Source organism: Equus caballus, chromosome 7 (genome assembly GCF_041296265.1).
Source record: "Equus caballus isolate H_3958 breed thoroughbred chromosome 7, TB-T2T, whole genome shotgun sequence".
NCBI classification, from domain to species: Eukaryota; Metazoa; Chordata; class Mammalia; order Perissodactyla; family Equidae; genus Equus; species Equus caballus.
Window position 1 is genome coordinate 48,657,333 of NC_091690.1, and position 18,638 is coordinate 48,675,970.

General features: G+C 39.4%; 1 long non-coding RNA gene across 2 annotated transcripts in view; it reads left to right on the forward strand.

Annotated features, from left to right (window-relative positions):
- LOC111774286 (uncharacterized) overlaps window positions 1–18,638 on the forward strand; it is a 36,907-nt gene that overhangs the window by 15,279 nt on the left and 2,990 nt on the right. For both annotated transcript variants that reach the window (XR_002809212.2, XR_002809214.2), the window contains exon 4: window positions 13,097–13,246. This is a non-coding gene — a long non-coding RNA (uncharacterized lncRNA). The remainder of the gene's footprint in view (window positions 1–13,096; window positions 13,247–18,638) is intronic.

The window sequence follows — 18,638 nt, forward strand, 5'->3', positions numbered from 1 at the left end:
AAAGTGAAAGTTGGATAATAAACTTACAATTTAATTGCCTGCCCCCATGAATGTAACACGATGGGACCATCCTTCTAATTCAATATATGTGTGTGTTTTAATGGCTAAATAAAAGTTTATTTTATGATCTAATCAAAACCCTATTACTAGATGTTTAATTTGTTTTCCCAATTTTAAACAATGCTGAAATGAACATCCTTGCAGATATCTTGCAGAGCTGTCTCCATTAAAAATGGAGATTTCTAGGTCAAAGAACACACAGATCAACAGAAGAACCCAGAAATTTACTCGGACACACATAAAGAAACTAACATGTAAAAACAGGTAGGGGAAAAAGGGAGTAAGAATAGATTCTTCCATAAACATATTGGGGCACTGACTGGTCATTTGAAAAAAAATTATTTCTCTTCGATTGAAATAAAATTCTAGATCTGCTCTGCCCAATATGATAGGAACTACCCACATGTGGCAATTTAAATTTAAATTAACTAAAATAAATTATTCAGTTCCTCTGTTGTATTAGCTATATTTGTGCTCAGCCACATGTGACTAGTGGCTACCACAATAGACAGCAGAGATAGAGAACTTTTCCATCATCTAGAGAAAACTCCAGATAAATCAAAACATCAATTTCCTTTCTTCAACACAAAGCAGGACCTAAAAAAGGCCAGAAAAATATATGGAGGTCAATGTTTATGTAATGTTGTGCATGGGGAATGCCTTCCTGAGCATGAAGCTAAATGTTGAAATCATAAAGAAAAAAATTGGATAGACTGACTATACACAAATGTTTAATTTTGTTAAAAAAAATCGTAACACTATTAACATTAATCTGAGAAAAGTATTTACAGTACAAAATGGTGGAAATACTTAACTATTAAAAGACAAATATCTGCATAGATTATTGGGCAAAAGACACAATGGGCCTCGGACAGAAGCCCAGAGGGCGGGGCGTCCCCCAGCTGCCGTTGCCCGCCCCGTGGGACTAGGGATTGCCGGAGATCTCGGAGAGGACTGGGGCGGGGGAACTTTCAAAGGCGGGTCCGGCGACCCGGAGGGGAAGCGCCGGAGCTCCGCCAGGCAGCAGACAAAACTCTCTGTCTGCCGGTAGCAGAGGGGCCACGCTGAGCATTCAGAGCTCCCGGCAGAGGCCCGGAGAGAAGCCCAGAGGGCGGGGCGACCCCCAGCTGCCGTTGCCCACCCGGTGAGGCTAGGGATTGCCGGAGATCTCGGAGAGGACTGGGGCTGGAGAGAGTTCCAGAGACCCAGCTTAGTAGCCTAGGGGGAAACCCTACAGGCTCACAGAAGCCTTAGGGAAAGCCTCTGCACAGCACCAGTAGAAGGCACCCAGCCGCCAGCCACAAGGCTGGAAGACCCCAGGGCAAAAGCAGCATAGCTAGGTGTACTAACCACAGACTGTAGAAGATGCCAATAGCTCTCCTGGGACCCATAGAGGACAAGTGAGATTTGGTGGGTGCCGACAGCAACCGAGCGACAAATAAAAGTGATCCCACCCCTGGCCGCTGGAAAAGCCCATAACACCGTTGCAGACCCCAAGGAGAGAGCGCATCTAGGTGGGCAACAACAGTAGGCACCTGCAGTCTGAAGCCCCCCGTGACGGCCCCCACGGCAGAGGAGGGAATCCAAAGGGCCACTGTGGCTACGAAGAGGGGCCCAGGCCCAGTTAGCAACTACGGACAGGGTTCCTGGTTGGTGAAGTATAAACAGCTGCTCCCCCCACCGCAGCAGCTGAAACAAGTGAAAGGAGCAACTAAACTCTATCTCCATGCGGAGGCACAAATCAACATCATCAAGCAATATGAAAAGATACATTAAATCTCCAGAACAGAAAGAAAGTAACAAATACACAGAAAACAATCCCAAAGAAAATGAGATATATAACCTAAATGATGATGACTTCAAAACAGCCATCATTAAAATACTCACTGAGTTAAGAGAGAATTCTGACCGACAACTCAACGAGTTCAGGAGCTATGTCACAAAAGAGTTTGATACGATAAAGAAGAACCAAACAGAAATACTGGAAATGAAGAACACAATAGAGGAGATTAAGAAAAATCTAGATGCTCTGAACAGTAGGGCCGATAATATGGAGGAAAGAATTAGCAATTTGGAAGATGGCAATATAGAATTGTTGCAGGCAGAGGAGGAGAGAGAAGCAAGACTTAAAAGAAATGAAGAAACTCTCCGAGAATTATCAGACACAATTAGGAGATGCAACGTAAGGATTATAGGTATACCAGAGGGAGAAGAGAAGGAGAAAGGGGCAGAAAACCTATTCAAAGAAATAATGGCTGAGAACTTCCCAAATCTGGTGAGGGAGATGGATCTTCAGGTGACAGAAGCCAATAGATCTCCAAACTTTATCAATGCAAGAAGACCAACTCCATGGCATATAGTAGTGAAGCTAGCAAAAGTCAACGACAAGGAGAAAATATTAAGGACAGCCAGGCAAAAGAAACTAACCTACAAAGGAACCCCCATCAGGCTATCAGCAGATTTCTCAGCAGAAACTTTACAGGCTAGAAGAGAGTGGAATGATATATTCAAAAATCTGAAGGACAAAAACCTACAGCCGAGAATTCTCTACCCAGCGAAAATATCCTTCAAATACGATGGAGAAATAAAAACTTTCCCAGATAAACAAAAATTAAGGGAGTTCATTGCCACAAAACCTCCTCTTCAGGAAATCCTCAGGAAAACCCTCATTCCTGAAAAATCCAAAAAAGGAAAGGGGCTACAAAACCAAGAGCAGAGGAGATAAGTAGAAGGACAACAACAGAGAGTAGCAGCTCTACATCAGAACAGATTAAACCATGGGACGAGAAACAAAGGAAACTGAAGAAAACCGGAAAACAAGACACAAAATGGTAGTGGTAGGCCCCCACGTCTCAATAATCACTCTAAATGTAAACGGATTGAACTCCCCAATCAAAAGACACAGAGTGGCAGGATGGATCAAAGAACAAGATCCAACAATATGCTGCCTCCAGGAAACACACCTCAGCCCCAAAGACAAACACAGACTCAGAGTGAAGGGATGGAGAACAATACTCCAAGCTAATAATGAACAAAAGAAAGCAGGTGTCGCTATACTAATATCAGACAAGGTAGATTTCAAAGCAAAACAGATAAAGAAAGACAAAGAGGGACAGTATATAATGATAAAAGGGACTCTCCACCAAGAAGACATAACACTTATAAATATATACGCACCCAACACAGGAGCACCAAAATTTGTAAAGCAACTCTTAATAGAACTAAAAGAAGACATCAACAACAATACAATAATAGTAGGGGACCTCAACACACCATTAACACCAATGGACAGAACATCCAGACAGAAAATCAACAAGGAAATAATAGAATTAAATGAAAAATTAGACCAGATGGACTTAATAGATATATATAGAACACTTCATCCAAAAACAGCAGGTTACACATTCTTCTCAAGTGCACATGGAACATTCTCAAGGATTGACCATATTTTGGGAACCAAAGCAAACATCAATAAATACAAGAGAGTTGAAATAATATCAAGCATCTTTTCTGATCATAACGCTATTAAACTAGAAATCAACTACAAGAAAAAAGCAGAGAAAGGTGCAAAAATGTGGAGACTAAACAACACGCTTCTCAACAAACAATGGATCATTGAAGAAATTAAAGAAGAAATCAAATATTATCTGGAGACAAATGAAAATGAGAACACGACATACCAAATCATTTGGGATGCAGCAAAAGCAGTCCTAAGAGGGAAATTCATCGCAATACAGGCTCACCTCACTAAACAAGAAAAAGCTCACGTAAGCAACCTCAAACGACACCTAACAGAACTAGAAAAAGAAGAACAAACAAGGCCCAGAGTCAGTAGAAGGAGGGAAATAATAAAAATAAGAGCAGAAATAAACGATATTGAAACAAAAAAGACAATAGAAAGGATCAATGAAACAAAGAGTTGGTTCTTCGAAAGAATTAACAAAATTGACAAACCCCTAGCCAGACTCACCAAGAAAAGAAGAGAGAAATTGCAAATTAATAAAATCAGGAATGACAGAGGAGAAATCACAACAGATACCAATGAAATACAAGAGATCATAAGAGAATACTATGAAAAACTATATGCCAACAAATTGAACAACCTGGAAGAAATGGACAAATTCCTAGACTCCTACAATCTCCCCAAACTGAATCAGGAAGAAATGGAGAATCTGAATAGACCAATCACAAGTAAGGAAATAGAAACGGTAATCAAAAACCTCCCCAAAAACAAGAGTCCAGGACCAGACGGCTTCTCTGGAGAATTCTACCAAACATTCAAAGAAGACTTAATACCTATTCTCCTCAAACTGTTCCAGAAAATTGAGAAAGATGGAGAACTCCCTAACACATTCTATGAAGCCAACATCACTCTGATCCCCAAACCTGACAAGGACAACACAAAGAAGGAGAACTACAGGCCGATATCACTGATGAACATAGATGCAAAAATCCTCAACAAAATTTTGGCAAACCGATTACAGCAATACATCAAAAAGATTATACACCATGATCAAGTGGGATTTATACCAGGGACACAGGGATGGTTCAACATCCGCAAGTCAATCAACGTGATACACTACATTAACAAAATGAAAACCAAAAACCACATGATCATCTCAATAGATGCAGAGAAAGCATTCGACAAGATCCAACACCCATTTATGATAAAAACCCTCAGTAAAATGGGTATAGAAGGAAAGTACCTCAACATAATAAAGGCCATATATGATAGACCCACAGCCAACATCATACTCAATGGACAAAAGCTGAAAGCCATCCCTCTGAGGACAGGAACAAGACAAGGGTGCCCACTTTCACCACTCCTATTCAACATAGTTCTGGAGGTGCTGGCCAGAGCAATTCGGCAGGAAAAAGAAATAAAAGGAATCCAAATAGGTAACGAAGAAGTAAAACTCTCGTTGTTTGCAGACGACATGATCTTATACATAGAAAACCCCAAAGAATCCACAGAAAAACTATTAGAAATAATCAACAACTACAGCAAAGTAGCAGGGTATAAAATTAACGTGCATAAATCAGTAGCATTTCTATACACTAACAATAAACTAACAGAAAAAGAACTCAAGAACTCTATCCCATTCACAATAGCAACGAAAAGAATAAAATACCTTGGGATAAACTTAACCAAGGAAGTGAAGGATCTATACAATGAAAACTACAAGACTCTCTTGAAAGAAATAGGCGATGACATAAAGAGATGGAAAGACATCCCTTGCACATGGATCGGAAGAATAAACATAGTTAAAATGTCCATACTACCTAAAGCAATATACAGATTCAATGCTATCCCAATCAGAATCCCAAGAACATTCTTCACAGAAATTGAACAAACAATCCTAAAATTCATATGGGGCAACAAAAGACCGCGAATTGCTAAAGCAATCCTGAGCAAGAAAAACAAAGCCGGCGGAATCACAATCCCCGATTTCAAAACATACTACAAAGCTACAGTGATCAAAACAGCATGGTACTGGTACAAAAACAGGTCCACAGATCAATGGAACAGAATTGAAAGCCCAGAGATAAAACCACACATCTATGGACAGCTAATCTTCGACAAAGGAGCAGAGGGCCTACAATGGAGAAAAGAAAGTCTCTTCAACAAATGGTGCTGGGAAAACTGGACAGCCACATGCAAAAGATTGAAAATTGACCATTCTTTTTCACCACACACCAAAATAAACTCAAAATGGATCAAAGACCTAAAGATTAGGCCTGAGACAATAAGTCTTTTGGAAGAGAATATAGGCAGTACACTCTTTGACATCAGTTTCAAAAGAATCTTTTCGGACACTGTAACTCCTCAGTTGAGGGAAACAATAGAAAGAATAAACAAATGGGACTTCATCAGACTAAAGAGCTTCTTCAAGGCAAGGGAAAACAGGATTGAAACAAAAAAACAGCTCACTAATTGGGAAAAAATATTTACAAGCCACTTATCTGACAAAGGGTTAATCTCCATAATATACAAAGAACTCACACTGCTTAACAACAAAAAAACAAACAACCCGATCAAAAAATGGGCAGAGGACATGAACAGACATTTCTCAAAAGAAGATATGAATATGGCCAATAGACACATGAAAAGATGTTCATCATCGCTAATCATCAGGGAAATGCAAATCAAAACTACACTAAGATATCACCTTACCCCCGTTAGATTGGCAAAAACATCCAAAACCAAGAACGACAAATGTTGGAGGGGTTGTGGAGAAAGAGGAACCCTCATACACTGTTGGTGGGAATGCAAACTGGTACAGCCACTATGGAAAACAGTATGGAGATTTCTCAAAAAGTTAAAAATATAAATACCCTATGACCCAGCCATCCCATTACTGGGTATCTATCCTAAGAACCTGATATCAGATATCTCAAGAGTCCGTTGCACCCCTATGTTCATTGCAGCATTATTTACAATAGCCAAGACGTGGAACCAGCCTACATGCCCAGAAACTAATGATTGGATAAAGAAGATGTGGTATATATACACAATGGAATACTACTCAGCCATAAAAAAAGACGAAATTGGCCCATTCACAACAATGTGGATGGACCTCGAGGGTATTATGTTAAGCGAAATAAGTCAGTCAGAGAAAGACGAACTCTATATGACTCCACTCATAGGTGGAAATTAGTATATTGAGAAGGAGATCTGATTGGTGGTTACCAGGGAAAAGGGGGGGTGGGGGGAGGGTACGGAGGGGGAAGTGGTGTACCCACAACATGACTAACAAAAATGTACAACTGAAACTCACAAGGTTGTAATCTATCATAACATTAATAAAAAAAAAAAAAAAAAAAAAGACACAATGGGCAGTTTATCTGCTTATGAAAAGTTAGTGTCACTAGTAAATCAAAGATATGTCAGTAGAACAACGTAACTTTTTTGCCATTCAAGTTGACAAATATAAAAAAGAATATGAACACCCAGTGTCCAGAGAAAATGAACACTTCATACGTCTCTAGAGCAAGAAGAAATTGGTATAACCTTTCAGGGGGACAATTTGCTACCCCCCTTTTAATACCTAGAGGCAAGGGCAGCTCTTCCACTACCACTTTAGGTGACAGGATCTACATGAGCACAGGGCACCTCTGCATGACACCCAGGATAGAAGAGCCTTTCAAGAGATGCCTCCTGACCTAATGCTCAAGCTCATGGTCAAGAAATGTCTAATTGCCCTCCTTCAAACTCTGTTACTCATTTATCTGCAATAAGGAAAGTACACAAAAACTGCTTTCCCAGGTTTATAGCAGGCTTTATCCCCACTGTAGCTTCTTTTTAAAATACACCTTCAAAACAAGATGTACCAGCCTAGCGAAGCCGCCTCTGTTTAACGGGAGGGACTGTGAAGTAGGATATAAGTATTATAAGGCTGAATGTTTTTAACTCAAAATTTGGCATTTCATGAATTTAACTCTTCAGTAAAGAAAATATTATGCTTCTACCATGTGTTTTAGAACATTAATGCTATCCTTCCTTGCTTTAATACTGAATTACTTGTCTGGCGGTGGTGGAGGGGGGTTCCTCGTACCTTCTGGCTCCCGTGCAGACTATTTTCCCGGAGCTAAATATGAGGGCTGTTGTCCTGGGCTCGCGGATCCTCATTATGACAGCAGCAAATCTCTACACACAGAAGCCAAAAAGACAATTAGCCTCTGCCAGGAGTTAATACCATTCCAGTTGAAAGGCTGAGCTGGACAAGAAAACAGTCTTGAATAAACTGAAATTGGATGGGAAAATTAGAAAATGTCTGGGTCTATTCCCCCACATTAATATTAACATAAATGATCGTGATTCTAAAATGTATTTAGAAAAAACAGGTAAGAATAATAAAAGTAAACCTGAAATAGGAGTGTCTGTTATGTTTCAGGCCCTATGCTAAGGGCGTTACACGTTTTCTCTCATTTATCCTCACGCCAGGACTAAGTCGAGTCCAGTACTATTCCCACTTAGTGCACAGGGAGACTAAGTGGTTATTTAACCTCCCACACTACACAGGAAATGGTAAAGTTGAGATTTAAAATCACCACTAACCTGACTTTGTGCTTTTTACTTTGAAATACTTCCTTTTTCTTTCAAAGAATCGTTGGGGGAAAAAAAAGTATGAAGTTTGCTAGAAGCTCACCGAGACTCTAGAGCGTACTAAAAAGCAGCCAAAATATAGAATAGAATATATATATTGATAGGCATGCTGAGGATGAAGGACAAAAAGTTGATTTGTTAAGTTCTTGCCTGCCGTACTTCTCCAAGTGTGGTCCTCAGACCAGCAGCATCGGCAAGGCCTCCAGGTGGTGCTGAGCAGGGGAAGGCTGAGAGCTACTGGCCCACCACCACACTGACATATGACTGAATGACCTGCTTCTCCTACTGGTCCTACACAGATACTTCCTTTCCCTTCCCTTCTTTCCCCCAGAAAGCTGGGGTGGAAACTGGGGTTGGCACTGTGCGAGACCACCAGTTCCCTGGGCCAAAGCTACTCCACAGGACCATAGATCACTCCACAGGCTGGCAATTTCAGATCTGAAGCGTTAACAGACAGGAAAAGAACCTGCAGAGTTGGTCCAGTCCTCTTAATGTTTTCCAAGTGTTTCCTAAAAAGATAGCACTCTCACCTGGTAATCTCTTTGTCCAATTCTTAAGGTAAGTTAAGCGCCAAGCCAGAATTTCTTTGGCTGTCAAGTCCAAGTTTGGACATATCCAGTACATCAAAATAAAATGAGGGGAGAGCTAAGGATGATGCAGAATAAAATATACGTAAAATGCAGATTGCTCAGCAGTGTGGTCAATCATTGCTGCAGCCATAAGAATCCTAGCTCATCACTGTGTTCCTGTTCTCAACATAGGCAGCTATAGGAAATACGAAAAGGAAAGCTACATTGCACTGGGGTAACATTCAGGTAAGATTTAAATTCAGATGTCAGTAACAACACTACCACATCAGGAAAACAGCCACCTAATCCATAAATAGGTGATACTGGCAAAGTCCTCTGGATGCCTACTAATATGATCTTTGTCATCTAAATTCATGAATCCCTACATCACCCAAGACAGTGAACTTTTTCCCAGTGAGGACCAGACCTTATTCATCTTTGTACTCCTAAGCACAGAGCCACCAAATCATGAAATGTTGATCGAATTAACAAGTCTACTTCCTAGGTGAATAGACCACTGAAAATGGGATGCCTGGCCTTGGAAAGACACAAGATAGACTAGATCTTATTTCACTTTGGGGGGAAAAAAGTCTTATATTAGTAAGTAGAAGCTTGAACTTTAGGGGCCGGCCCCATGGCTGAGTGGTTAAGTTCACGAGCTCCTCTGCAGCGGCCCAGGGTTCGGATCCTGGGCGTGGACATGGCACTGCTCGTCAGGCCATGTTGAGGCGGCGTCCCACATCCCACAACTAGAAGGACCTGCAACTAAGATCTACAACTATGTACCAGGGGGGATTTGGAGAGATAAAGCAGGAAAAAAAAAGAAGCTTGAACTTTACACTTAATCTTTCTCAAATAAGAGAAACTATAAGTGGAAACAAGCGTCAGCTAGATGGGACAACACTTGGAAAAATTATTTCCAGAATTATGACAACGTTTTAAGAAAGTTAGCATCTCCATAGTCAGGCTGAAAATCATAATATGGGGAATTCTTTTGGGATGACAAGGGGAACATCTCCACTTGTAAGAGCTGCTCAGTCACTGCTTTATTCAGCACAGAGAATGAGAATATTTTTCAAAACTTCAAAACAGAATGAGGCAATTAACCTTTTGAGTTGCCAAAAGCTTTTTACTAACAAATTTTTAAAAAAATATATGTAAACAAAGGAATGGGCCAATATCATGATCATATGAGGAAAGTAAATCTAAAAAGCAGCTAATTGTTGGAAAACCGAGAACTCTTACCTTTGGGTTATATTCTGCATTTCTTGCTTGCAAAGCTATTTTCTTCAGATCCAGTTTACAGGCCAGGTTTGCAGTGGAAACTACATTCCTAAAGAAGTAAGTCAATTTAGAAAACTATATCAGATATAAAAAGTAAAAAAGAATTAAAACATTAACTTCCTCATTTCCTAGGTTGTTTCTTGGTGACTTCCTAGGGGGAGAATTATTCTAAATGTGGATACATAGTAACACGGTCCCTAGCAAAATGTAAAAATCCAAAAAGCACTAAAATAGCTGTTTCTAAAATTTCACTAGATGACGAAAATTAAAATTTTAAAACTTTTAAAATTACATTAGACATCTGTTTCAAAATTATGCCTCAAAAATAGAAAGTGCCATATGTCAACTTGCAAATCAAATTCAAGTTTCCATCTTTTTATTCTTTGTGTTCATCTAACCCTAACCACAATTTTCAGCCGCTTCAGTGCTTTAGTATAAACAATACAATCCTTCGAGAATGTGGGTATCAACTCTTAACTCCCTCTTAGGAGATCAAGTATTAGCACTTCATTTTACAGATAATGGATTATGGCTTTAGACAGTTTGGTTAAGAACTCATAAAACAAAGAAGAATGGAATCCGAAATTCTCTCCCTTACACTATTCTAAAATTAGTGGTCATCACATTCAGGAATATAAAATGCACACCCAGACGCATAATTTTACAACACCCCAAAACTTACTGTAGTTGAGGCACAGTTCCAGAACATTCTGAAACAGAGGTCATTGGTGTCATGGGAGTTATGGATGCCAGAGGCAAGAAGGTTGATTTCTCAAGAGAGGGCTGGACCGAGTCAGCATCACCAGGGTGCAGATGAGAATGGGAATTTGACAACCTGCTGTTTAGATCCGGGCCAGCGTCCTGTTCGCTGGGTAATGGCTGCCTTGGAGTTTTACAACTTTCTTCAATTTCACGCTTGCTTCTAGCGACAGCTGGGTCTTTATTTTCTTGGGTAAGTTCATCCGATAGGAAGCTAAGATCCACCGATGAGAAATCACCAGATGCTTCTTCGACCTCCTCAAGAAGTGAACTAAATGCGGTCTCCGGGGTGGATGAATTAGGCATGAACACATCGAAAGGCACAATTGAGCTGGGCAGGGGTGACCTGGGCCGGATGAGGTCATCCTAGACCGTTCCCAAAACAGACAGACAAAAAACAAATAGAACGTCACATCACACCAACGGGATACACGGTGGCAGGCAGGCACCCTGTGCAGGGTGAGAGGCCATTCGAGCTTCTAGTCAGGCCCCACCTCTTTGCACAAAGTCTCACGGAAGCTCTGTGTTAGGCTAATAGCAAGCACACTTAAAAGAAACAAGAACGCATACCTTAACATGCAGAAAGAAAGCATTTTTTATAAAATATTTGTCCTACTTTAGTTGATCCATAGTAGGATACCACTCTGGACCCAATTTTGTAAGTCTGTGGCTTTTGTAACTTTTCTAACTCTCTCCATTGAGCCATGGTACTCTTAATTGTGTGTACTTTGAAGAGAATAAGTTTACTGTTCTCTAAGTTGATTGTAAACACTTGATTTAAAGATTTTTTAGAGTTTTAAATTCATATTTTAAAGAGAAGGACAGTAAGTGAAGGAAGGTTAAGATACAGTCCTGAGTGCTCATCAAGATTCCACTAAAGAGCCATCATTATTCCTTCCTGTCCAAGAAGAGATAAGAAAACATCCTAGTTACACGGATTCATGATAGGAAAAAATGTTATTGAAGTTTAAATGGCAAGAATAGTTTAAATCAGTGTCCAGTCCAGGGAAGGCTGCTCAACTTTCCTTACCATCCGCTGAGGGAAGGAGGCGGTAACTGAGGGAAGCAGCTAACGTAAAATTCATGGGCTTTGTTATAGAAAAAACTGGTTACCTTTGTACATATATTACCACCTGCTGCACCCAAGTTGCAGGCCTAGATTCTAGACTTTGAGCACCGCCTGCAGGATGACCTCATCCCTTAGAAGATCTTTCTCCTGACAACTGAACAGTCATGAATGCCTCGTGTTGCATCTTCTCAGTGACAAAGCTACCTCAGCTGAGAGAAAATGTCTGGCTAGATCCTATTGCATTGCTCTGTTACCACAAGCCCAGCAGATGGCAGGGGTGACTGATTGTTCAAAGAAAACACTTTGAAGAAAGGAGTTCCTCTCTTGAAATAAGATTTTTGAGCTTATTTCATTTTGAATTAATTAGCCTCCATCTCCCCTGCTACAGTATGGTCCTGAGAAAAGTGCGGTGGGGACAGTGGCCCTGATTCCTCTCCATTGTTTCCTTGGCTTCTCCTGTCCTAGCTGGAAAGGATTTCAGCCATCAATTTACATTAAACGACTAATATCTGCAACAACCAGTGTCTCCCCTCTGTTTCCACATTACACCAGAGGACAAAGCTCTCACCCAAGGAAACAAAACTTCAGAAAGGACTCTAAGGCAAGGGCAACAAGATATTGAAGGAAGATGTTCTGTGGCGATGGAAACTTGGCAGCCCCCTTGCAAGTAGTGACTGCATCTTTGGCCTTGTATCTGAAGAAACTTTTTGTTAAACTCTTACTGCAGGACCATCAACTCATCTTTCCCAGAACCCCCTCCTGCGTGGGCTCTCCTTTGCTATGTTAAATGCTATGGGACGTCACAATTTCTATCGTTGGGGCCCAGGGCAGGCCACCTCAAAACATCCCACAAGAGCGCATTGATTATTTTGAATTAAAGTTACTTGAAAAGCAAAAAGGGCATTCTGACCCTCCTGTCTCTGTTCCTGAGATCTCCCACACGAAACGTACTCTTCTTGCATCCTTATCACCAAGCTACAAATTCAGGGTTGAGAAGCCTATATAAACAAGTCTTGCTAATTTACACCTCAAACCTAAACTCTGCTTAAATTCGTCACAAATTACATAGCTCAAACCTTAGTTTCTCTGTCCCGTCATTCCTTAAATTTATTGCTTCTTTGTGTAAAATATATATATATATATACTGCCTTTGTTCATTCTCTATCATTTTTCTATGATCTCCAATACATACATATTAAACTGAGTTTTTCTCCTATTAATCTGGTCTTGCATCAATTTTATTACTAGTCTAGCCGTAAGAGCGCAAGAAGGGGAGAATTTCCCGCACTCCGACAGTTTCGGTGACCCAGCCAGGAGAATCACCAGCTGAGAAACTGCTTTCTCCCCGAGGCTGCTGCAGCTAAAAGATCCTGGACATCTACACAAGCCATCAAGAAGGTAAGCCTTCTTACCATGTCAGCCTCCCAGATCTCTGTCTGCAGAGTCTGATGGGAATGAAAGGGGCGCGAATTTCTTTTTCTCTAAATTTAGATTAGCAGGAGAAAATATTTGTGAAACTCGTTTTGTGGACGAGTACTCTTGATTTTGCTGATCTTCTCCTCCAGAGATGATCTTCAGTCTCCACAGCTGGAGGATGCACCTGCATCTGGCACGCAACCAAGTAGACGGTGGGTCCAAGCTCGGGGAATCTAAACACCCTATTCTGTTCAAAAATGGAAAAATGTGCTTTCCTGTGTTTTGGAATAGCTGCTTAAAACAGGGCCCCTCATGGTTCTCAGGCTAACTCTGGCAGGGGACTCTCTGGATGTGGTGAGGACGGCATCCTTCATGCTCTCCTTTGGGGACACCTCTTGCTTCCATGGTTAAGCCATTAAAAGGCTTGTTGATAGACGAGCTGAGAGCACATAATGAGTTTTAGAGATCTTCACTTTGGGTCAGATCCTTGGAGAACTGAGCTGTAAACGTTAAGGCTCCAGCCTTCCTTGGCTAATGATTGTGTAAGTTGTAAGAGTTCTTTCATCTCTTAAGTGTTTTCCTTGTATTTTGAAATGTTATCTTTTTTCTAATGATAAGGTAGCCTGGACCACAGCATCTGGTAATAAGTTGTAAAAACATGACATTTTTGTTGTTCAAAGTTTTCAAATAGCAAATATTTAGTTCTGAATAGGTTTTATTCCAATAAAAATAACATGCATTTTCTTTAAGGCCAAAGGACAAGGAAAAAAAGCCTTTTAATGCAGTTTCTTATAATGTATATGAAACAGCATTCACACATTCAGCATCTGTTAAGTATCATACTGTGTGCCAGGCCTGTGCTGGTGCCATAAATAAAAAGATTCCTTCAGCAGGAAAAAAAAAAAAAAAGGCTTATTGGTTTGAGTCACTGTTAAGATGCTAATCCTACTTGTCAATGGACAAATGATGGATCCTTTAAACTAGAAAAACTTCTAAGTTGGAAAAAAATTTTTTTAGAGAGCACTCATATTGGTATAATGGCTAGCATTGAGACTCACTTAAGAGGGAAAGACAGAAATTAGGACAGAAACCAAAGTCCACTCAGACCCCTTATTTACCTGCAGACATTTGCAGATATTGTAAAAAACAAACAAACAAACAAAACAACACATCAGGACATTGGAAGTACAACTGTCCATCACTTCAGAAAAAGGGAAAGTATATAACAGCTAGACTTTGGGGCTCCCTAACAAGATGAGAGAACAAAACATTTATATTTAGTACAAAAACCCAACGTAAAATCTCTTTCTTAAAATCCGGGCCCATCTGCCTATTTTAGCTTCCTTTGCCTTCAAGATTTACAGAGAGCACCCCAGCCTAATCTCTACGAGTACATAGGTTACTCACGTAAATAGAAAAAGCCAGAAAATGAATTTAACAGAAGCACCCAGGGCTGGCAGTAAAGCTCGCTTTGCTGGGCTCTATAATCAGGGTCTGCCAGCTTCAGGCCTTCCTGTGTAATATCCTTTGCTGATATATCCTAGAACCCCTTGCTGGGGAATTCAGGCACCCTGGACAACAGCCCTTTGAGCTCCACTCAATGGCCATTCTCTGACGCCCAGTCAAGAGAGGAGAACATTTCATGTTGTTCCTTCCTTTCCAAACCCAGACTCGCCGGTTACTGACCCTTTCTCTCCCAGGGATAACTATCACCTTCCTGCCTGTCTCACTTTGTGTCCTAGGAGCTTGACTTAACTTTCTGCCTGCCTGGGACATGCAAGCTGACAGTCCTTTCTTTGAGTTATCTTTGAGAATGACTCTGGATCTTGGAAAAGTAATAACCTTTATGGACACCTCTTAGGTCCATGGAGTTGTTTAACACTACCAGAAATGTTTATCCCAGTTGAAAACTGACAAGATATTTACAAGGATTTTTTCCCCCAGTAGTTCTGTGGTTAAAAATTGGCCAAATTGAAAGCTGATATTTGGAGCCTGATAGGATTTTTTTAAAGGCCTTCTTCCCAAGTTAAAATAAAACTATGTACCCAGAGGAAAAAAAACAAATTAGGGATAATGTAATTGGATGGGTAGATCAACCTATGATGTCATTTAAGTTACAACCCAATTTCTGAGGAACTGAGAGCAACTGTCCTTATCTTGCAAATCTTTGCAAAACGGAAAATGCAGCTCTAAAAGCAGTTCAGATTCCACCCATTCCTTTTCATCAATCCTAAAACCTCTCCAATTTATCTCAAAAGACAAACATTTCTGGGAACTCTTATTTAGATCAGCTCCAATTCCTAAGACTGAAGGAAAAATTACCCCAAAACTCCTAGGAAAAAACTTGCATTATTTTCTCTGTCCTTTAAGGTTGTAAATTTTACCCTGTCTGGAATGTAAACACCCCAGAAGATAACAGCCCGCAATTTCCTGAGACTACCAGGCCAGCTCAGTCAGAAAAGTCTGAAGTTTAAAAAAAAAAAAAAAAAAGGGAAAAATGTTTCATTTTAAATGCAGGCTGCTGGAGAGGCTCTTTTGCCCCAAATCTAACTCACAGCCTCCTTGTCTAAGGCAAATATAAATCTTAAAAGTCTTCTCCACAAATATTAACCAAAAAAAAAAAAAAAAAGCCACTTCTAAATAGGTAACCTTAATTTGTTCCATCTGCTAGAGACACAATTATTTATAAACTAGTGAGTTTTGTATTACACCTATGGCTGAAATTTTAAAATAAAAGCTATAAGATCTGTTGTGTCTGTCTGTCTGTCTCTCTATGTATGCTATAGATAAAGTATTTTTCTACCTCCCCATGGTATTCTCAAAATTAATTTCTAAAGAGCTCTAAGTAACAAAGTAAGTGCTTATATAAATTATTTATAAATATAATAGAAACTAATCCAAATGTTTTCCAAGTTAACATGATACAAAATAGATTTTGGTAAATGAAAGCTTGTTTAAGTTTGTTGACTAATTAAAATAGGTATGTCTTCAGAGTTATCAGTATTACATGCAACTTTCATTCTACCTGGGCTATTAGTCAAATAAGCTCACATTAACTCCATTACAAAATTTGTCAACAAAAAAAATAACTTGAGATGATGGCTTACTTCTTTAATGTCTTATGAAGTTTATGAATAATCTAAGTATAATTATTAAGAACAAATGAATTATACAGATGTTAATGCACTAAGAATCTTTAGATGCAACAATTATGTTTAATGGTATGTGCACTTAAAAATAACTTCGAGTCTTTTTGATGGCTTAAAACTTTAGAATTTTACTAGCTAAGGTTGAATGATGAAAAGTTCATTGAATATCTGGATCATTTCCAGGTAAGATAAAATGATAAAACACTAATTACTGAACAGAGGTTTATCTCCTTTTGGCTTCTTATTACATAAATACTAAAAGATGAATTTGGGTCTATTAAAAAACATGTCTTCTGCTTTACTGGAAGATTGCACTACGAAAAAATGTTTCTAGAAATTATAAGATGTATTCATAAATGTGCCAACCTAAAGAATATGGGTATAACATACAGTTCACAATTGCTTACTTCTTAGTTTTTACTAGAAATTAAGGTTTCTAAGGTTAAGAATTCTAACGGAGGGGCTGGCCCCATGGCTGAGTGGTTAAGTTCACATGCTCAGCTTTCGCAGCCTGCAGTTCACCGATTTGCATCCTGGGCGTGGACCTACACACTGCTCATCAAGCCACGCTGTGGCGGTGTCCCACACAGAACTGGAATGACTTATAACTAGGATATACAACTATGTACTGGGCCTTTGGGGAGGAAAAAAAAAGAGGAAGATTGGCAACAGATGTTAGCTCAGGGCCAATCTTAAAAAAAAAAAAGAATTCTAATTGATATATGTAATTAAAGCTACTAAAAATAATTTAAAAATCTCTATGCAAGGAAAATAATACTTATGTTTTTGGTTAAAAAAAGGTATGAGGAATGGAGATGCATTTTTGATGAGGAAAAAAACCTAATTGCCTCAAAATAAAGCTGGTTATTTCTGAATAAAAAAGAACAAGGGACAAACTAAAATGGACGCAGTAAGTTATGGAAGGTTTATAGAAAAGAAATCTTTGGGAAGGGCTTTTATGTGTGGTCAGTGCTAACTAAAATTGGAATGAATTTAATTAAGTGAATGAGTTTTAATATCAAAAGTAATCTGGCACAAAATTAAAATATGGTTTTCTTGTTAAAAAAAAAAAGAGAGAGAGAGAGAAAGAGGTGCCAGCCCTGTGGCTGAGCGGTTAAAGTTCCATGCATGCCATGTCAGCAGCCCGGGTTCCCAGGCTCAGATCCCAGGCATGGACCCACTCCACTCATCAGCCACGCTGTGGAGGTGTCCCACACACAAAGTAGAGGAAGACTGGCACAGATGTTGGCTCAGGGCTAATCTTCCACATACACACATACACACACACACATACACACAGACACACAAAACAAAAAAGAGAAAGAGGAAAGTCTTACCTTGTGTGGTCAAGTTAACGAAAATTAAAATATCTTAAGAATTTTAAAAATAAGCTTTACTATCAATAATGTATTTGTATAAAACTGGAACTTAATTTTCTTTTCATTTCTTAAAAGAACAAAATATTCTTAGAATATTAGTCTGCTGATAAGAGATTATGAAAGGTTCTTCTTTAACTTTTTGTGTTTTATCAGAACTATTTTGTGCTTTATGTTAAAAGCTGTCTTTTCTATTAAAAAGAGCTAAGGTTTTGCAGCAATGTAACCTTCTATGTTTGTCTTTGAAATCTTTTTGTCATTTTGATTAATTAGATATTAAGTTTCATAATAATCTGTGATCCTATTTAGGCAAGTGTTTTCAAACTTGATTTTTTTTTAGGAAGATTAGCCCTGAGCTAACATCTGCTGCCAATCCTCCTCTTTTTGCTGAGGGAGACTGGCCCTGAGCTAACATCTGTGCCCATCTTCCTCTACTTTATATCTGGGATGCCTGCCACAGCAAAGCTTACCAAGCAGTGCCATGTCCACACCGGGATCTGAACTGGTGAACCCCGGGCACTGAAGTGGAACATGCAAACTTAACCTCTGTGCCATCTGGCCAGCCCCACTTTGGTATTTTTTGACTAACTTCCCAAAATCAAATTCTAAATGAAGTCAGTCTTGACCTCTAGCTAACTTTGTGATTCTTTCCAAGGATTCCTGAAACATTTCAAAAGATTTGCTCTTTCTTCTTATAAAGAGAGGGATATGAAACTAATTAAGCTTATGTGATATGTTAAATTACACAGGAAGCATTATCAAATAAGAAATTTACATTAAGCCTTCTTTATGTCGTAGCTGTTTATTTTATGAGTTCCAGAAATTATGTGAAATTCCTGGAAGTCCAAT